The 15,007-nt window shown below is 49.0% G+C and overlaps 10 non-coding genes across 10 annotated transcripts; 4 read left to right on the top strand and 6 right to left on the bottom strand.

Moving 5' to 3' along the window:
* Window positions 1-173: 173 nt before the first annotated feature.
* Window positions 174-245, bottom strand: trnac-gca (transfer RNA cysteine (anticodon GCA)). Its single transcript has one exon. It is a non-coding gene; the product is annotated as a tRNA-Cys (tRNA).
* A 2,716-nt stretch (window positions 246-2,961) lies between these two features.
* trnav-cac (transfer RNA valine (anticodon CAC)) lies at window positions 2,962-3,034 on the top strand. Its single transcript has one exon. It is a non-coding gene; the product is annotated as a tRNA-Val (tRNA).
* A 1,190-nt stretch (window positions 3,035-4,224) lies between these two features.
* Window positions 4,225-4,306, top strand: trnal-cag (transfer RNA leucine (anticodon CAG)). The gene has a single exon. It is a non-coding gene; the product is annotated as a tRNA-Leu (tRNA).
* A 590-nt stretch (window positions 4,307-4,896) lies between these two features.
* trnay-gua (transfer RNA tyrosine (anticodon GUA)) lies at window positions 4,897-4,983 on the top strand. Its single transcript is given in 2 exon segments — window positions 4,897-4,933; window positions 4,948-4,983. It is a non-coding gene; the product is annotated as a tRNA-Tyr (tRNA).
* Window positions 4,984-5,921: 938 nt separating this feature from the next.
* trnay-gua (transfer RNA tyrosine (anticodon GUA)) lies at window positions 5,922-6,008 on the top strand. Its single transcript is given in 2 exon segments — window positions 5,922-5,958; window positions 5,973-6,008. It is a non-coding gene; the product is annotated as a tRNA-Tyr (tRNA).
* A 2,822-nt stretch (window positions 6,009-8,830) lies between these two features.
* Window positions 8,831-8,902, bottom strand: trnad-guc (transfer RNA aspartic acid (anticodon GUC)). The gene has a single exon. It is a non-coding gene; the product is annotated as a tRNA-Asp (tRNA).
* A 1,462-nt stretch (window positions 8,903-10,364) lies between these two features.
* On the bottom strand, window positions 10,365-10,436 carry trnat-cgu (transfer RNA threonine (anticodon CGU)). Its single transcript has one exon. It is a non-coding gene; the product is annotated as a tRNA-Thr (tRNA).
* Window positions 10,437-12,195: 1,759 nt separating this feature from the next.
* On the bottom strand, window positions 12,196-12,268 carry trnak-cuu (transfer RNA lysine (anticodon CUU)). The gene has a single exon. It is a non-coding gene; the product is annotated as a tRNA-Lys (tRNA).
* Window positions 12,269-13,163: 895 nt separating this feature from the next.
* trnat-agu (transfer RNA threonine (anticodon AGU)) lies at window positions 13,164-13,237 on the bottom strand. Its single transcript has one exon. It is a non-coding gene; the product is annotated as a tRNA-Thr (tRNA).
* A 1,591-nt stretch (window positions 13,238-14,828) lies between these two features.
* Window positions 14,829-14,910, bottom strand: trnas-cga (transfer RNA serine (anticodon CGA)). The gene has a single exon. It is a non-coding gene; the product is annotated as a tRNA-Ser (tRNA).
* Between the last annotated feature and the right edge of the window lie 97 nt (window positions 14,911-15,007).

Below are 15,007 nucleotides of genomic sequence, written 5' to 3'. Positions count from 1 at the left end.
CGCGAGGAAATTGGACAAAAGCCACTGCAGAAATTTCATGTCAGTATGAAGAATGTAGAAAGGAGCCATGCAAAAAGGGAAAAAATCTCGAGTTATATTACACCGAAGTTGTTGCTATTATGAGCCATACATTCATGTACTCTTAGACTATTCTTAAAACAAAGGAGTGCATCAGGGGGCATCCGGATTTGAACCGGAGACCTCTTGATCTGCAGTCAAATGCTCTACCACTGAGCTATACCCCCTCAAACACGCCAAACATAGTTACATGACAGTTCTGCATATGCACTAAACCAGCACACATCCTCATGGTGAATGGGAGAATTGAACCAACAAAGGTTGACTTCTTGATGGGTCATCGAGGTCCAAAAGGTGTACTTAAACAAGTTATTCCTTGTGCGCTAGTTTCAGCCCCACATTGGGCGGTTCAGCACTTTTGGTGCCACACAAAGCAGGGTACCTGCACTGTTTACGTGTCCGTTGACCAGGTTGCAGATGGATTGTCTTTGTCCTTTTGAAAATCTACATTTTAACGCCCCATTATTGAAAGACGTAACGACCATCAGGAGGAGTGAGGTTTTTTGTGAAGACCTTTAGAACTTCAGTCCAATGCTGTCCCAAGTGGCCTATTTTAGCTGCGATGGTGGGTTCTGCTTTTTCAGTCGGGGCCTAAAGTGGGGGAAGGGTGAAGCTGTATCTGTGCCATGTACTGCCGTCTTCACCGACATGGCCTCGGTACTGTGGACGACGAGTTCGCCTACAGGTGGGAGGTTGACCATCTGGCGATGGAGGTCGACCACCTACCTCCAGCCAAATGTCAATTTCCTGACCGGGAATCGAACCCAGGCCGCAGCTGGGAAAGCGCCGAATCTTATCCACTAGACCACCAGGGACTGCTTTAGGTCTGCACTCAGAAAGGCAGAGACTGTGTCGCTTTGACGTAGTCCAGCAAAGGAACCAAAATAGTCATAAGACTGGACCTTCTCTGCCAACACTGCAACAGCAGGGGAATTAGCTCAAATGGTAGAGCGCTCGCTTCGCATGTGAGAGGAAGCGGGATCAATGCCCGCGTTCTCCAAAATCTCTTTTGTTTTTTGTGATTAAATGTTCCCAAGTACCAAACACTAACCCGGGCCCCAATCCCGATATCTAGGCCAAATACAGCCATAGGTATCACCTTGTCTTGTCTTGTTGTCTTCTAGGAGTTCTTTGCCTTTTGTAAAAGAGATGTTAGGATCGGAAATGAGTCCAGGATCGATCCACGTGGTAGACCCGGGTCCGATTCCCGGCCAATGCAACAGAGCAGTTTTCATACCTTTCATCGTGAAAAGAAGTGCCAAGACCGTTTTCAGGACCAACTGATGACCTATGAATTTGATCAGAAACGTCACACCTCTCCACCTGAGACTCTACACCTGAGACTCTCCACCACAAGACTTGATTATCTAATCCAAATTCAGTCAATAGTGGCATTCTCAGCCACAACCGCAATGAGACGCCGTGAAGAGTAAAGTTGTTGTCCTGGTTTGCAAAGCCTCCATTGTTACCCCAGAAGGTGCCAGTCACATCCAAAACAAAGGGTTCCATGGTGTAATGGTTAGCACTCTGGACTCTGAATCCAGTTTAGGGTGATACCTATGGCTGTATTTGGCCTAGATATCGGGATTGGGCCCCGGATTAGTATTCGCTACTTGGGAACATTTAATGTCAAAAAAACAAAAGAGCTTTTGGAAAACACAGGCATTGATCCCGCTGCTTCTCACATGCTAAGCAAGCATTCTACCATTTGAGCTAATTCTGCTGCTGATGCAGTGTTGGCAGAGAGGGTCCAGTCTCAGAACTATTTTCCTTTGCTAGAGTACGTCAAAGTGACACAGTCTCTGCCTTTCAGAGTGCAGCCATGATGCAGTCCCTGGTTGTCTCGTGGCTGGGACTTGGTGCTCTCACCACCGCGGCTGTTGTTCGATTCCCGGTCAGGGAACTGACATTTGGTTAGGTTTTGACTGGAGATAGGATTTGTCTTGGTCCTCGGTCGAACGGTTCGGGTCATCTTTAAGCGCTGTCTGTGAACTGCTGTCACTGCACATAAAAACAATTCCAAGTCCGCCAATTGAATCCCGGTCTACCTGGTCAACCGCGTAATCTTCCATGTGACAGCCGGAGATACTGGCCACTATACTAACAAGGACTGCTACTGAGTCGATGTAGTATCGATTGGCCAAAGCGGAATTCAGAACAGGCTTGTGGCCCATGACCGTTTTTATGGTAGCTGGAGACTTCAATCAGTGAAATCCTTCCCATTTTCTGTAGCTCGTATCCTCATCAACGGACTGTATTCCCCACCCGTTACCGGCACGGGGACATTCCAACCCAAGATGAGAACACACTGGACCAGCTACACAGCAACATACGTGGCACAGACACAGCTTCACCCTGCCCCCACTTTTACCCACAACTGAAAAAGCTGAACACCACCTTAGAAGCTGAAATACTCACTTAGGAGAACGTTAGACGGAAGTTCTAAAGGTCCCTGGTTCAAGCCCGGTTTTCAGAACAATCCCTGTTTATGTTGTGACTTGGCAAATAGTTTGAAAAGGCTTATTGGCTGGCTGAAAGGACCTTAACTTCATTCTTCAAAAGGCCATCCAGCCATCCAGACAAGATTAGTGGAGGTTACAAGCCTATTTACAAACCATTGACTCCAAGGGCACAAGTTGAGTCCACCGAGATATCAAAGTGACCCAGAGGGTGGCTAAGGTGTTTCTTTCAAGCCGCAATTATGATGTCTTGTTTTGTTGAAGAAAAGCCCATTATTTCTGGAACAATTTTCCCTACAAAGGAGAAATCTTTGTCCATTTGGACAATTGTCAATCTGCCCCCACTTTGGACACATTGTCGTGTTTCATTGTTTGGCAACTGCTTTGTGACTTCACCAGTCCCCTTAAAAGGCCCTTCCTTCAGGTTTCCATAGTGTAGTGGTTATCACATTTGCCTCACACGCAAAAGGTCCCCAGTTCGAAACTGGGTGGAAACATGGCCTTTCAAGACATCCTTTTACAAAAAAAATCAAGATGACAAATAGGAACAAGGATATGTTCTTGATGTCTGAAGGTGTGTACACGAGCATCCATCCCCAGTTTGGACACACAATTTATATTTCCCGGATGACTGATGGGCTGGGAACACATAACAGGTCGGAGTTGGAGGACCTGATGGACCGCGAGGGTTCATAACATAAAAGAAATTCTGAAAAATAAGAAGGCCCACAACCCCTAAGACATTTAAAAACCATTAAGAGAACCTTCAAATGGATCCTGAAACATACAGGGAGCCAATGCAGTGATTTTAAAGTTGTAAAAGTTGTAGACTTCTTTTAGGAAGACCAGAAAGCAGGGCATTGCAATAGTCAATACGACTGGATACAACACGCAAAAGGTCCCCAGTTCGAAACTGGGTGGAAACAAGGCCTTTGAAGTCCTTCATTCATTCATTCATTTTCTACCGCTTTTCCTCACGAGGGTCGCGGGGGTGCTGGAGCCTATCCCAGCAGTCTTCGGGCAAGAGGCGGGGTACTGCCCTGGACTGGTCGCCAGGCAATCACAGGGCACATATAGACAAACAACCATTCACACTCACATTCATACCTATGGACAATTTGGAGTCACCTAGCATGTTTTTGGAATGTGTGAGGAAACCGGAGTACCCGGAGAAACCCCACACATGCACGGGGAGAACATGCAAACTCCACACAGAGATGACCGAGGGTGGGAATTGAACTCTGGTCTCCTAGCTGTGAGGTCTGCGCGCTAACCATTAGACCTCCGTGCCGCCCCTTTGAAGTCCTTCTTTTACAAAAAAATCAAGGTGACAAATAGGAACAAGGACATGTGCTTGATCTCTGAAGGGACTTGAACACGAAGTGAGCCCCCAGGCCTTTGGTCAAAAGACTTGTTTTTATGTATTTGGAATGAAATGTTTTCTGCATGTTGAACACTTTTCAACAGGAAAGATATCTTTCAGATGTATCAATAAAACTGCTGAATCGCCAAACATGGGGCTCGAACCCACAACCATGAGATTAAGAGTCTCATGCTCCACCGACTGAGCTAATCGGGCCTTTTGCTGCTCTAGATATTAGTTTTTATTGATGTGGCCATCGTGATGTTTGATCAATTCCACAGCTGACCTAGTTTCTCATGGAACAGAAGGAGCCAGACGTGAAGGGTCAGGATGGCCGAGCGGTCGAAGGCGCTGCATTCAGGGTGCAGTCTCTAATGAGGCGTGGGTTCAAATCCCACTTCTGACAGTGCGGGGACACAAGGCTTTCTAGTTCCATTTAAAAGCCTGGCTCCTCATGTATTTTCCATAAAGTACCAAGGTGTTGTCCTGTTGTCCTTGTATTCTGAGGGCAAAATGAGGCGTTTGCAAGTGGACCTCAGACCTTGTCACCTGAACAGGGACTTGAATCCCGGACACTCAGATCAAAAGTTTCATGTTCGGGACCAAATGGTCCTTTGAGCCGAATATCTTCCCAGTGACCTGCAAGATCCAGAAGGAGGCAGGGATGTTCTGTGCCTCCATTGTCGAGGCGGCTGTGGCCCTAAGGTGGATGCCATTGGTGAGGGATGCCGTCAAGCTGAAGGGGTTCTATTGGGCCTTTTTGGCTCATGGGCCTTCAGCTGACAGAAACCGACAGGCCAAGCGGTCCGCGGCTTTGGCATTCGCTGAGGCAATAACTCTGACATGGGAGGAGTTTGGAGAAGCCATGGAGAAGGACTTCCGGACGGCTTCGAAGAGATTCTGGACCACCATCCAGCATCTCAGGAAAGGAAAGCGGTCCACAGTGAAGACGCCGTCAAACGCTTGGCTGTACTCATTTGCCCCAAAACAACAAGACCTTCGATAGCTCAGTTGGAAGAGCGGAGGACTGTAGAGGTTCAAGCTGGCATCCTTAGGTCGCTGGTTCAAGTCCGGCTCGAAGGACAAGCTGTTTCTTATGTTATGTCTGCCAGGAAAGAATGGCAATACCGTCTTGTCTGAAGGACTTCTGCTTCCCTGTCAATGGAGTTGGACTTAAGTCATTGTCACGCAGTCTGAAATTGGCAAACGGAGTCATTCTGATTGAGTGATCATTTGAGTGTCTATTTGAATACGTTTCATCTCAACTCCTGTTGGAAAAGGACAGCCATTTCCGTGAGAGCACAAGACCCCTGGATTGTACCCCAAAATACTAAGCGCTCATCAAAGAGTAAAGTTGTTGTCCTGGTTTGCAAAGCCTCCATTGTTACGCCAGTAGGTGCCAGTCACATCCAAAACAAAGGGTTCCATGCTGTAATGGTTAGCACTCTGGACTCTGAATCCAGTGATCCAAGTTCAAGTCTTGGTGGAACCTACTTGCCCTGCAGCAATTGAGTGTTTGGACTGAGTCTTCCTGTAAGAGTATGATGACTTATTGACTTACTCTACAAATCAGTGGTAACCGTGGATCAGGATGAGGTCCCCAAACGACGCCAATGTCTGTGACAGCTGATGTTAAGGATCAGCTGATCAGAAGATACTTGGTTTGTGTGCGGGGCCACAAGCCTTTCCAGTTACAGTTAAAAGCCAGGCTCCTCATGTATTTTCCATAAAGCACCAAGGTGTTGTCCTGTTGTCCTTGTATTTTGAGGGCAAAATGAGGCATTTGCAAGTGGACCTCAGACCTTGTCACCTGAACAGCGACTTGAATCCCGGACACTCAGATCAAAAGTTTCATGTTCGGTACCAAATGGTCCTTTGAGCCGAATATCTTCCCAGTGACCTGCAAGATCCAGAAGGAGGCAGGGATGTTCTGTGCCTCCATTGTCGAGGCGGCTGTGGCCCTAAGGTGGATCCCATTGGTGGCGCGCTACTATGTGCTATCTGGTCCTTGTACAACAAGACCTTCGATAGCTCATTTGGAAGAGCGGAGGACTGTAGAGGTTCAAGCTGGCATCCTTAGGTCGCTGGTTCAAGTCCGGCTCGAAAGACAAGCTGTTTCTTATGTTATGTCTGCCAGGAAAGAATACACCAGAAGGTGCCAGTCACATCCAAAACAAAGGGTTCCATGGTGTAATGGTTAGCACTCTGGACTCTGAATCCAGTTTAGGGAGATACCTATGGCTGTATTTGGCCGAGACATAGGGATTGGGGCCCGGATTAGTATTCGCTACTTGGGAACATTTCATCAGTAAAACAAAGGAGTTTATGGAGAATGCGGGCATTGATACCGCTACCGCTCACATGCTAAGCGAGCGCTCTACCATTTGAGCTAATTCCCCTGCTGATGCAGCGTTGGCAGAGAAGGTCCAGTCTCATAACTATTTTGGTTGCTTTGCTCAACATTAGGTGAGCAGTGACTCTCTGTGATAACAGAGTTTGTGCACCAAGCATTGCTTATATAAATGCACAAACCTCCATCTTTGGTTGTCTGCCCTAAGGATGGAGCGTCCTGCTAACTCGATAGCATTGTTCGGGATACTGCTGTTAAGCCAAGTCTCTGTGAAAATCATGACGTTTGAGTACATAATCCGTTTGTTTTTGGTGATACAGAGTCGTAGTTCGTCCATTTTGTTGATCAGAGATCGGACATTAGCAAGGAAAATGCTGGGTAAAGGCAGCCTCCGGTGTCCTGGAGATCTCCGGGATGAGTCGGAGATCGGCGATAAAACGGTCCGAGTTGGAGGACTTTATGTCTAGGAGCTCCTGTCTGCTATAGGATGTTAAAGCAGCACTGTACTGGATGAAAAAAACAGCGAGGAGCAGATAAAACACAGCGGATTTGCAAAATCTGGAGAGACGCTGAGCCTCGCGTTGTTGACGCGCCACCATCTTGGTCTTCATTAGTCTACATGTACTTTGCGGATCTGGAAAAGGCATTCGACCGTGTCCCTCGTGGCGTACTTTGGGGGGATTGGTGGCGCGCTACTACGTGCTATCTGGTCCTTGTACAAACGGGGCAGGAGTCTGGTTGGCATTGTCAGTAGTAAGTCGAGCCTGTTTCCGGTAAACGTTGGCCTCCGCCAAGGCTGCCCTTTGTCGCCGATTCTGTTCACAATTTTCATGGACAGAATTTCTAGGCGCAGCCAAGGTGTTGAGGGAATCTGTTTCAGGGGCCTTAGAATCTCATCTCTGCTATTTGCAGATGATGTGGTTCTTATGGCCTCTACGGGCTGTCACCTTCAGCGCTTACTGGGACGGTTTGCATCTGAGTGTGAAGCGTCTGGGATGAGACTCAGTACCTCCAAATCAGAGGCCATGGTTCTCAGTCGTTAAAGGGTGGAGTGATCCCTCCGGGTTGGGAATGAGGTCCTACCCCAGGTGGAGGAGTTTAGGTATCTCGGGGTCTTGTTCACGAGTGAGGGAAAGTCGGAGCGTGAGGTCGACAGACGGATCGGCGCAGCCTCTACAGTAATGCGGTCGCTGTAACGGACCGTCGTGGTTAAAAAGCTCTCAATTTACCGGTCGATCTATGTTCCCACCCTCACCTATGGTCATGAGCTTTGGGTCATGACAGAAGGAATGACATCTCGGATACAGGCGGCTGAAATTAGTTTCCTCCGTAGGGTAGCTGGACTCACCCTAAGAGATAGGGTGAGGAGCTCAGTCATCCGGGAGGGCTCAGAGTAGAGCCGCTTCTCCTTCACATCGAGAGGAGTCAGTTGAGGTGGCTCAGGCATCTAGTCCGGATGCCTCCCGGACGCCTCCCTGGTGAGGTGTTCCGGGCATACCCAGCTGGGAAGAGGACCCGGGGCAGACCGAGGACACGCTGGAGGGATTATGTCTCACAGCTGGCCTGGGAACACCTTGGTGTCCTCCCGGTGGAGCTGGAGGAGGTGGCCGGTCACCGGGAAATCTGGGCTTCCCTACTAAGACTGCTGCCCCCCGCGACCTGGACCTGGATAAGCGGAGGAAAATGGATGGATGGATGGACTTGTATACTAAAATGAGATGGAGATAATTGCAATATTTGTCAGAATAGTTCTGGAACAAATGGTGGAAGGAGTATCTGACCAACATTGCTCTGAGACAAAGATGGCATACGCCAAGAAGAAACATGCAAGTTGGAGATGTGGTGATCGTCAAAGAGGAGGAGGTTCCCCGAAACAAACGGAAACTGGCTGGGATTCTTCAAGTCCATAAGAGTGACAATGGACTAGTGAGGACAGTTGCGGTGTTTCACGAGGCTTCAATGTCCCGCAATGGCGTGTGAATGCACTCAAGAGCAATAAATGCATCGAGAACAGCAGTCAAGGAAGCGTGAACTCTTTACTGGACCAGGTCAGCTAAGTAACAAAGACAATACATCTGCAAGCTCTTCAAAGGACACGTAAAGAGCACAGCCATAGCAGAGGATGGTTTCGATCCATCGTGCCTGGGTTATGGGCCCAGCACGCTACCGCTGCGCCACTCTGCTGCCGACATCTGTACAAGTACCCTGCTTTGTGCGGCTCCTTTTGAGTGTCCTCTGTTGTCAGTGAACCTCACAAGGTCAAAGTTTTTTTTTTCCTGATCAGGGCACCGTTTTAGGTTGGGTGGATGAGTGATCGAAGGCGCCAGATTAAGGTCCCTTACGCTCAGGAGGCTCTGGTTGAAATCCCACAGCTGGCATTTTCCTGGTCAGCTCCATTATCCACGCCTGGAAGGATTTGGCAGCAAAAGACTGTCAGATTGTACAAGACACCTGAACACCGTGAGAAGAAGATTAAGAGAGGTTTTGTTCTAATGAGAAGGGTTTGTTTAACCGGACTGGTTGTTGCAACCGCAACCCGACTCAAGGTTCAACGTGACATTGTGACATACAAAAGAGAAACTCCCCATCGGGGAATCGAACCCCGGTCTTCCACGTGACAGGCGGAGATACTGTCCACTATACTAACGAGGACTGCTGCTGAATTGGTGTGGTGTCAATTGGCCAAAGTGGAATTCAGAACAGGCTTGTGGCCCATGACCGTTTTCATGGTAGCTGGAGACTTTAACCACTGAAATCCATCCCGCTTATCCTCATCAACGGACTGTGTTCCCCACCCGTTACCAGCATGGGGACATTCCAACCCAAGATGGGAACACACTGGACCAGGGACACAGCAACATAGTAGGTGGCACAGACACAGCTTCACATTGCCCCCACTTTTAGACCCGACATGATGACCATTAGTATGTTAGCATTTAAGCTAATTTACTCATGTCTCAAGGCAAATAGACACATGGCATGATGTGGGGACACTATGGGACTGCCTTAACGCTTTTGAACCTTGAGGCTGTTTTGCTAGTTTTTTTTTTTTACCCCGGACACAGTCTCTTTGAGAGGAGGCTGCGGTCCATCAGGACCAAAACCTCACGCTACAAGAACAGTTTCTTCCTGTCTGCTGTCAGCCTCATCAACAAGGCCCGGAACCCCCCCTGACACTGTTCACACCCCACCTCTGCCTCACCCTGCCACTTTGACACTCTATATGCGTTAAATTAACGCTCAGTTTGGACTCTTAGGAAAAACAATGAGACTGCACTTCCAGAATAACAAACAAAAAACAGACTGCGTACATATATTTATACTGCATTCTGTATATTTTGTATTTTCATTTTTTAATAGATGTGTCTGCACCTACTGCACGGAATATGGCCCATTCGGACTCAATATCCCGGTCCTCCCCCGGCTGGAACTGCTGGATTTTGAGGGACTGTCTTGGCTGGCACGTCTCTTCAACATTGCGTGGAAGTCGGGAACAGTATCTTTGGATTGGCAGACCGGGGTGGTGGTCCCCCTTTTCAAGAAGGGTGACCGGAGGGTGTGTTCCAACTATAGGGGGATCACACTCCTCAGCCTCCCTGGGAAAGTCTATTCCAGGGTGCTGGAGAGAAGGGTACGACCGTTGGTCGAACCTCTGTTACAAGAGGTCCAATGCGGTTTTCGTCCTGGTCATGGAACACTGGACCAGCTCTACACCCTCACGAGGGTGCTGGAGGGTGCATGGGAGTTTGCCCAACCAGTCTACATGTACTTTGCGGATCTGGAAAAAGGCATTCGACCGTGTCCCTTGTGGTGAACTTTGGGGGGATTGGTGGCGCGCTACTACGTGCTATCTGGTCCTTGTACAAACAGGGCAGGGGTCTGGTTTGCATTGTCAGTAGTAAGTTGAGCCTGTTTCCGGTAAACGTTGGCCTCCGCTAAGGCTGCCCTTTGTCACCGATTCTGTTGTCCCGCAATGGCGTGTGAATGCACTCAAGAGCAATAAATGCATCGAGAACATCAGTATAGGAAGCGTGAACTCTTTCTCTCAGGTTAGCTAAGTCACAAAGACAATACATCTGCAAGCTCTTCAAAGGACACGTAAAGAGCACAGCCATAGCAGAGGATGGTTTCGATCCATCGACCTCTGGGTTACGGGCCCAGCACGCTACCGCTGCGCCACTCTGCTGCCGACATCTGTACAAGTACCCTGCTTTTTGCGGCTGCTTTTGAGTGTCCTCTTTTGTCAGTGAACCCCACAAGGTCACAGTTGTTTTTTTCCTGATCAGGGCACCGTTTTAGGTTGGGTGGATGAGTGACCGAAGGCACCAGATTAAGGTTCCTTACGCTCAGGAGGCTCTGGTTGAAATCCCACAGCTGGCATTTTCCTGGTCAGCTCCATTATCCACGACTGGAATGATTTGGCAGCAAAAGACTGTCAGATTGTACAAGACACCTGAACACCTTGAGAAGAAGATTAAGAGAGGTTTTGTTCTAATGAGAAGGGTTTGTTTAACCGGACTGGTTGTTGCAACCGCAACGTGACATACAAAAGAGGAACTCCCCGTCGGGGAATCAAACCCCGGTCTTCCACGTGACAGGCGGAGATACTGTCCACTATACTAACAAGGACTGCTGCTGAGTTGATGTGGTGTCGATTGGCCAAAGGGGAATTCAGAACAGGCTCGTGGCCCATGACCGTTTTCATGGTAGCTGGAGACTTTAACCACTGAAATCCATCCCGCTTATCCTCATCAACGGACTGTATTCCCCACCCGTTACCATCATGGGGACATTTCAACCCAAGATGGGAACACACTGGACCAGGGACACAGCAACATAGTAGGTGGCACAGACACAGCTTCACATTGCCCCCACTTTTAGACCCGACTGAAAAAGGACTATCTTGCTTGGTGCTAACATGATGACCATTAGCATGTTAGCATTTAAGCTAATTTACTCATGTCTCAAGGCAAATAGACACATGGCATGATGTGGGGACACTATGGGACTGCCTTAACGCTTTTGGACCTTGAGGCTGTCTTGCTAGATTTTTTTTTTTTTACCCTGGACACAGTCTCTTTGAGAGGAGGCTGCGGTCCATCAGGACCAAAACCTCACGCCACAAGAACAGTTTCTTCCTGTCTGCTGTCAGCCTCATCAACAAGGCCCGGAACCCCCCCCGACACTGTTCACACCCCACCTCTGCCTCACCCTGCCACTTTGACACTCTATATGCGTTAAACTAACGCCAAGTTTGGACTCTTAGGAAAAACAATCACTTCCGGAATAACAAACAAAAAACAGACTGCGTACATAGTATATTTACACTGCATTCTGTATATTTTGTATTTTGATTTTTTAATAGATGTGTCTGCACCTACTTCACCAAAACAAATCCCCAGTCGAGGTCAGCAGGCCCCGTCTCCACTGTAAACAGTGTGGACTGGGCACTGCTTCCCTTTTCGGAGGCGCCGGATGGTTTGCCAGAACCCCTTCGAGGCCGACCGAAAGTCGTGCTCCATGGCCTCACTGAATTCCTCCCACACCCGAGTTTTTGCCTGGACAACCGCCGAAGCCGCGAACCGCTTGGCCTGACAGTACCTGTCAGCTGCTTCCGGAGTCCCACAAGCCATCAATGCTGGATAGGACTCCTTCTTCAGCTTGACGGCGGCCCTGACTTCTGGTGTCCACTATCAGGTTCGGGGCCTGCCGCCACGACTGGCACCGACGGCCTTGCGGCCGCAGCTCTGGTCAGCCACCTCAGCAATGGAGGCACGGAATATGGCCCATTCGGACTCAATATCCCGGTCCTCCTCCGGGATGCAGGTGAGCTGCCAGAGGTGAGAGTTGAAGACTCGACGAATGGGAGACTCTGCCAGACATTCCCAGCACACCCTCACTACTCATTTGGGTCTACCAGGTCTGTGTCACCAAAAGAGCTGAACCGCCCAATGTGGGGCTCGAACCCACGACCCTGAGATTAAGAGTCTCATGCTCTCCCGACTGAGCTAACCGGGCCCTTTTCGGCCAAGATATCACTTTTTAATTTTTTTTTAAATTGATGTGGACTTCTTGATGTTTGATCAATTCCACAGCCAACCTAGTTTCTCAGGGAAAAAAGGAGCGAGAGGTTCAGTCATAGCTGAGAACTTTGGAAGTGTAGTCATCTTAACCCTCCCGTTATGTTCATTTGTCAGGAACAGCCATGATGTTCCCGGGTCAGTTTGCATGCTTATTTATCTGAAAGATGTCCAAAATCAAAAAAAAATCCCCACAAGCATTGTTAGTTATTCACTACTAACTCGATTACTAACTATTCTATCAATGTTTAGTGCAATGGTGTAACTTACCTCTCACAGGTAATGGTTTAATTAATTTTAATTGATTAATTAATTTAATTAATCAGAGGCATCATGATTAACATCATTAATCAGTCTGCATCAAAACATTATCTGAAATCCTGTAGCAGGTTTCTGGCATTGATTCCTAATTCAGTTGCCATCCCTGGTAGATGGTAATGGTAATGGTAATCATGCCCGCGTGGCAGGCAAGTCTCTTTGCTTGTCTGATGTCTGTGTCGCATCCTGATTGGCTGGCAGCAAATGTCAACAACACGCGCGCGGCCCCCGCTTGGCAAGTGAGAATTCTACCACCGAACCACCAATGCCACGTGGGGGCACACTGTAAGAGAAAAAAATTCAACTGTCAAGTGGATGAGCCTCTGCAAAGTGGCGCTGAATGGCAACACATCACAATGTCATACTCTTTGGATTCAAGCACCTTCTGGCGTAATGGGATCCACAACAATCACGTCAGCTGTGGATGCAACGTCAATTCGTTCTTGAAGGGCAAGTGACAAATAGAAGTACATGGTTCAGAAATCAGCTGCCAAAGTTTCACTGACCAAGCACCCAGGCACTGCTGGGATTTGAACCCAGGATCTCCTGTTTACTAGACAGGCACTTTGACCAGCTTAGCCACAGTGCCAGCAGTGTATCTGGCACCAACACAAAAACAGTTCGCCAATGGGGAAAAATGTTCATACAAGGGAGGGAGTCCAAAGTCCAACACATGTGTGAATTAAGAGTCTCTGGGTGGGATCGAACCACCAACCTCTCAGTTAACAGCCAAACGTGCTGAGCAATTGCGCGACAGAGACTACAACAGCATGACTGCAGTCAGGTTTCACTAAGTGCTGTCCACCTTAACTCTCGGGTGGTCCGGTCTGTTACGTTTCAGGTGTCATTCTGAATACTGCACTTTCGCAGGAAAAGAGCCTTTGTACTTTTTCAACATGAGCTCTAAAGAAAGGTATAAGCTGAGATATAATGCATTGGCCGGGAATCGGACCCGGGCCTCCCACTTGGCAAGCGAGAATTCTACCACTGCACAACCAATGTCACATTGGGAAACACTGTCGGAGAACAAATTAAATTGTCGAGTGGATGTGCCTCTGCAAAGTGGCGCTGAATGACAAAACATCACAACACACACAAGGGATGCCAGGGGAGGCCGAGTACTAACAGAGCTGAGCGAGAGAGCATAAGAAAAAAATTAGTGACCTTGTGGTGGTTTCCCGACAGCACCAAGGATATGGTGCACGTCTGATGCGTAATGCATGCCAGGTGATGTTCATCTAGCGAGCAGACATTCTTGTGGGGGACAAGCTCAACAGTAGGAATGTTAAGAGAACTGACCAGTCCGCTATCAATGAAGTTCTCGTCCGCCCCAGAGTCAATTAATGCTGTGGTAGGAGAAGCTTCCCCCGCCCAGGATATCGTACCTTCCACCTGAAGTCGGCCCACCAAAGCGGATGACGGTGCCACTGCCAGCAGCTGGGGAATATCCCTGGCGGAGGAAGAGCGTTGGCGTGCTGGGCGAACTGGACAGCGGGAAATTGTGTAGGACTCCCACAGTACAGGCACAGCCACAGGCGTAGACGGTGACTCCTCTCCGCTGGCAAAAGGCGACTGGCTCCCAGTTGCATGGGGACGACACTCCCGATGTCGTCAGACGGCGCTCTGCTGCTGGAGCAGGGAGAGAGGAGTGGTGCCGGAAGAGCCCCAGGAGGTGGGATTTGGAGCCGACGTGTGGGTCGGAGAGGCTCCGCCCGATACACGTTTCGTAGCGCCTTGTCATTCCAGCAACTCTCTACCACTATCCCGGTTAGGTCAGTTGGTCAGCGTGTGGTGCTAATAATGCCAAGGTTACGGGTTCAACCCCCCGTACTGGCCACTCTTCTTTATCTGCTCCAGGAACAACAAAACGGCGACAACCCACTGCCCCCCATATCCAACATCACACCACCCACCTGTGAAACACCCTCGACAAGGCCGCTGAAAGACCGGGGAGAGGTACAGAAAACAGCATGTCAAAGCAGAGTGGCAACAAACCTCTCGGCTACCGAGACTGCAAGAAGCAGATCAATGGGGACAGTGGACCCCATTATCCTCTACCCAAAATCCAGACCACCAGTGTAGAGAATGCGGACCGCGAAAGGACAACACCCCGGCCCTCATAACCAACAGTACTCCACCACAAGGTAAACAGCATGGCGGCAACAAATGCCCAACCAAAGCGTCACAGACTGGATTTGAACCTGAGCGGGGAAACCCCATTGGATTTCGAGTCCAACGCCTTCACCTCTCAGCCACTGTGACTGATGTCAAGGATCAGCTGGCAACATGTGCATGGGAGGAAGACACATGGTTTGTGTGAGGGGCTACACAAGTCTTTCCACTTCGAGTTAAAAGCCAG

Source organism: Doryrhamphus excisus, linkage group LG6 (assembly GCF_037039965.1).
Source record: "Doryrhamphus excisus strain RoL-2023G ecotype Guam linkage group LG6, RoL_Dexc_Guam_v1.1, whole genome shotgun sequence".
Lineage (NCBI taxonomy): Eukaryota > Metazoa > Chordata > Actinopteri > Syngnathiformes > Syngnathidae > Doryrhamphus > Doryrhamphus excisus.
The sequence above is the reverse complement of the archived record's forward strand: the minus strand, read 5'-3'. Positions and strand labels throughout refer to the sequence as shown.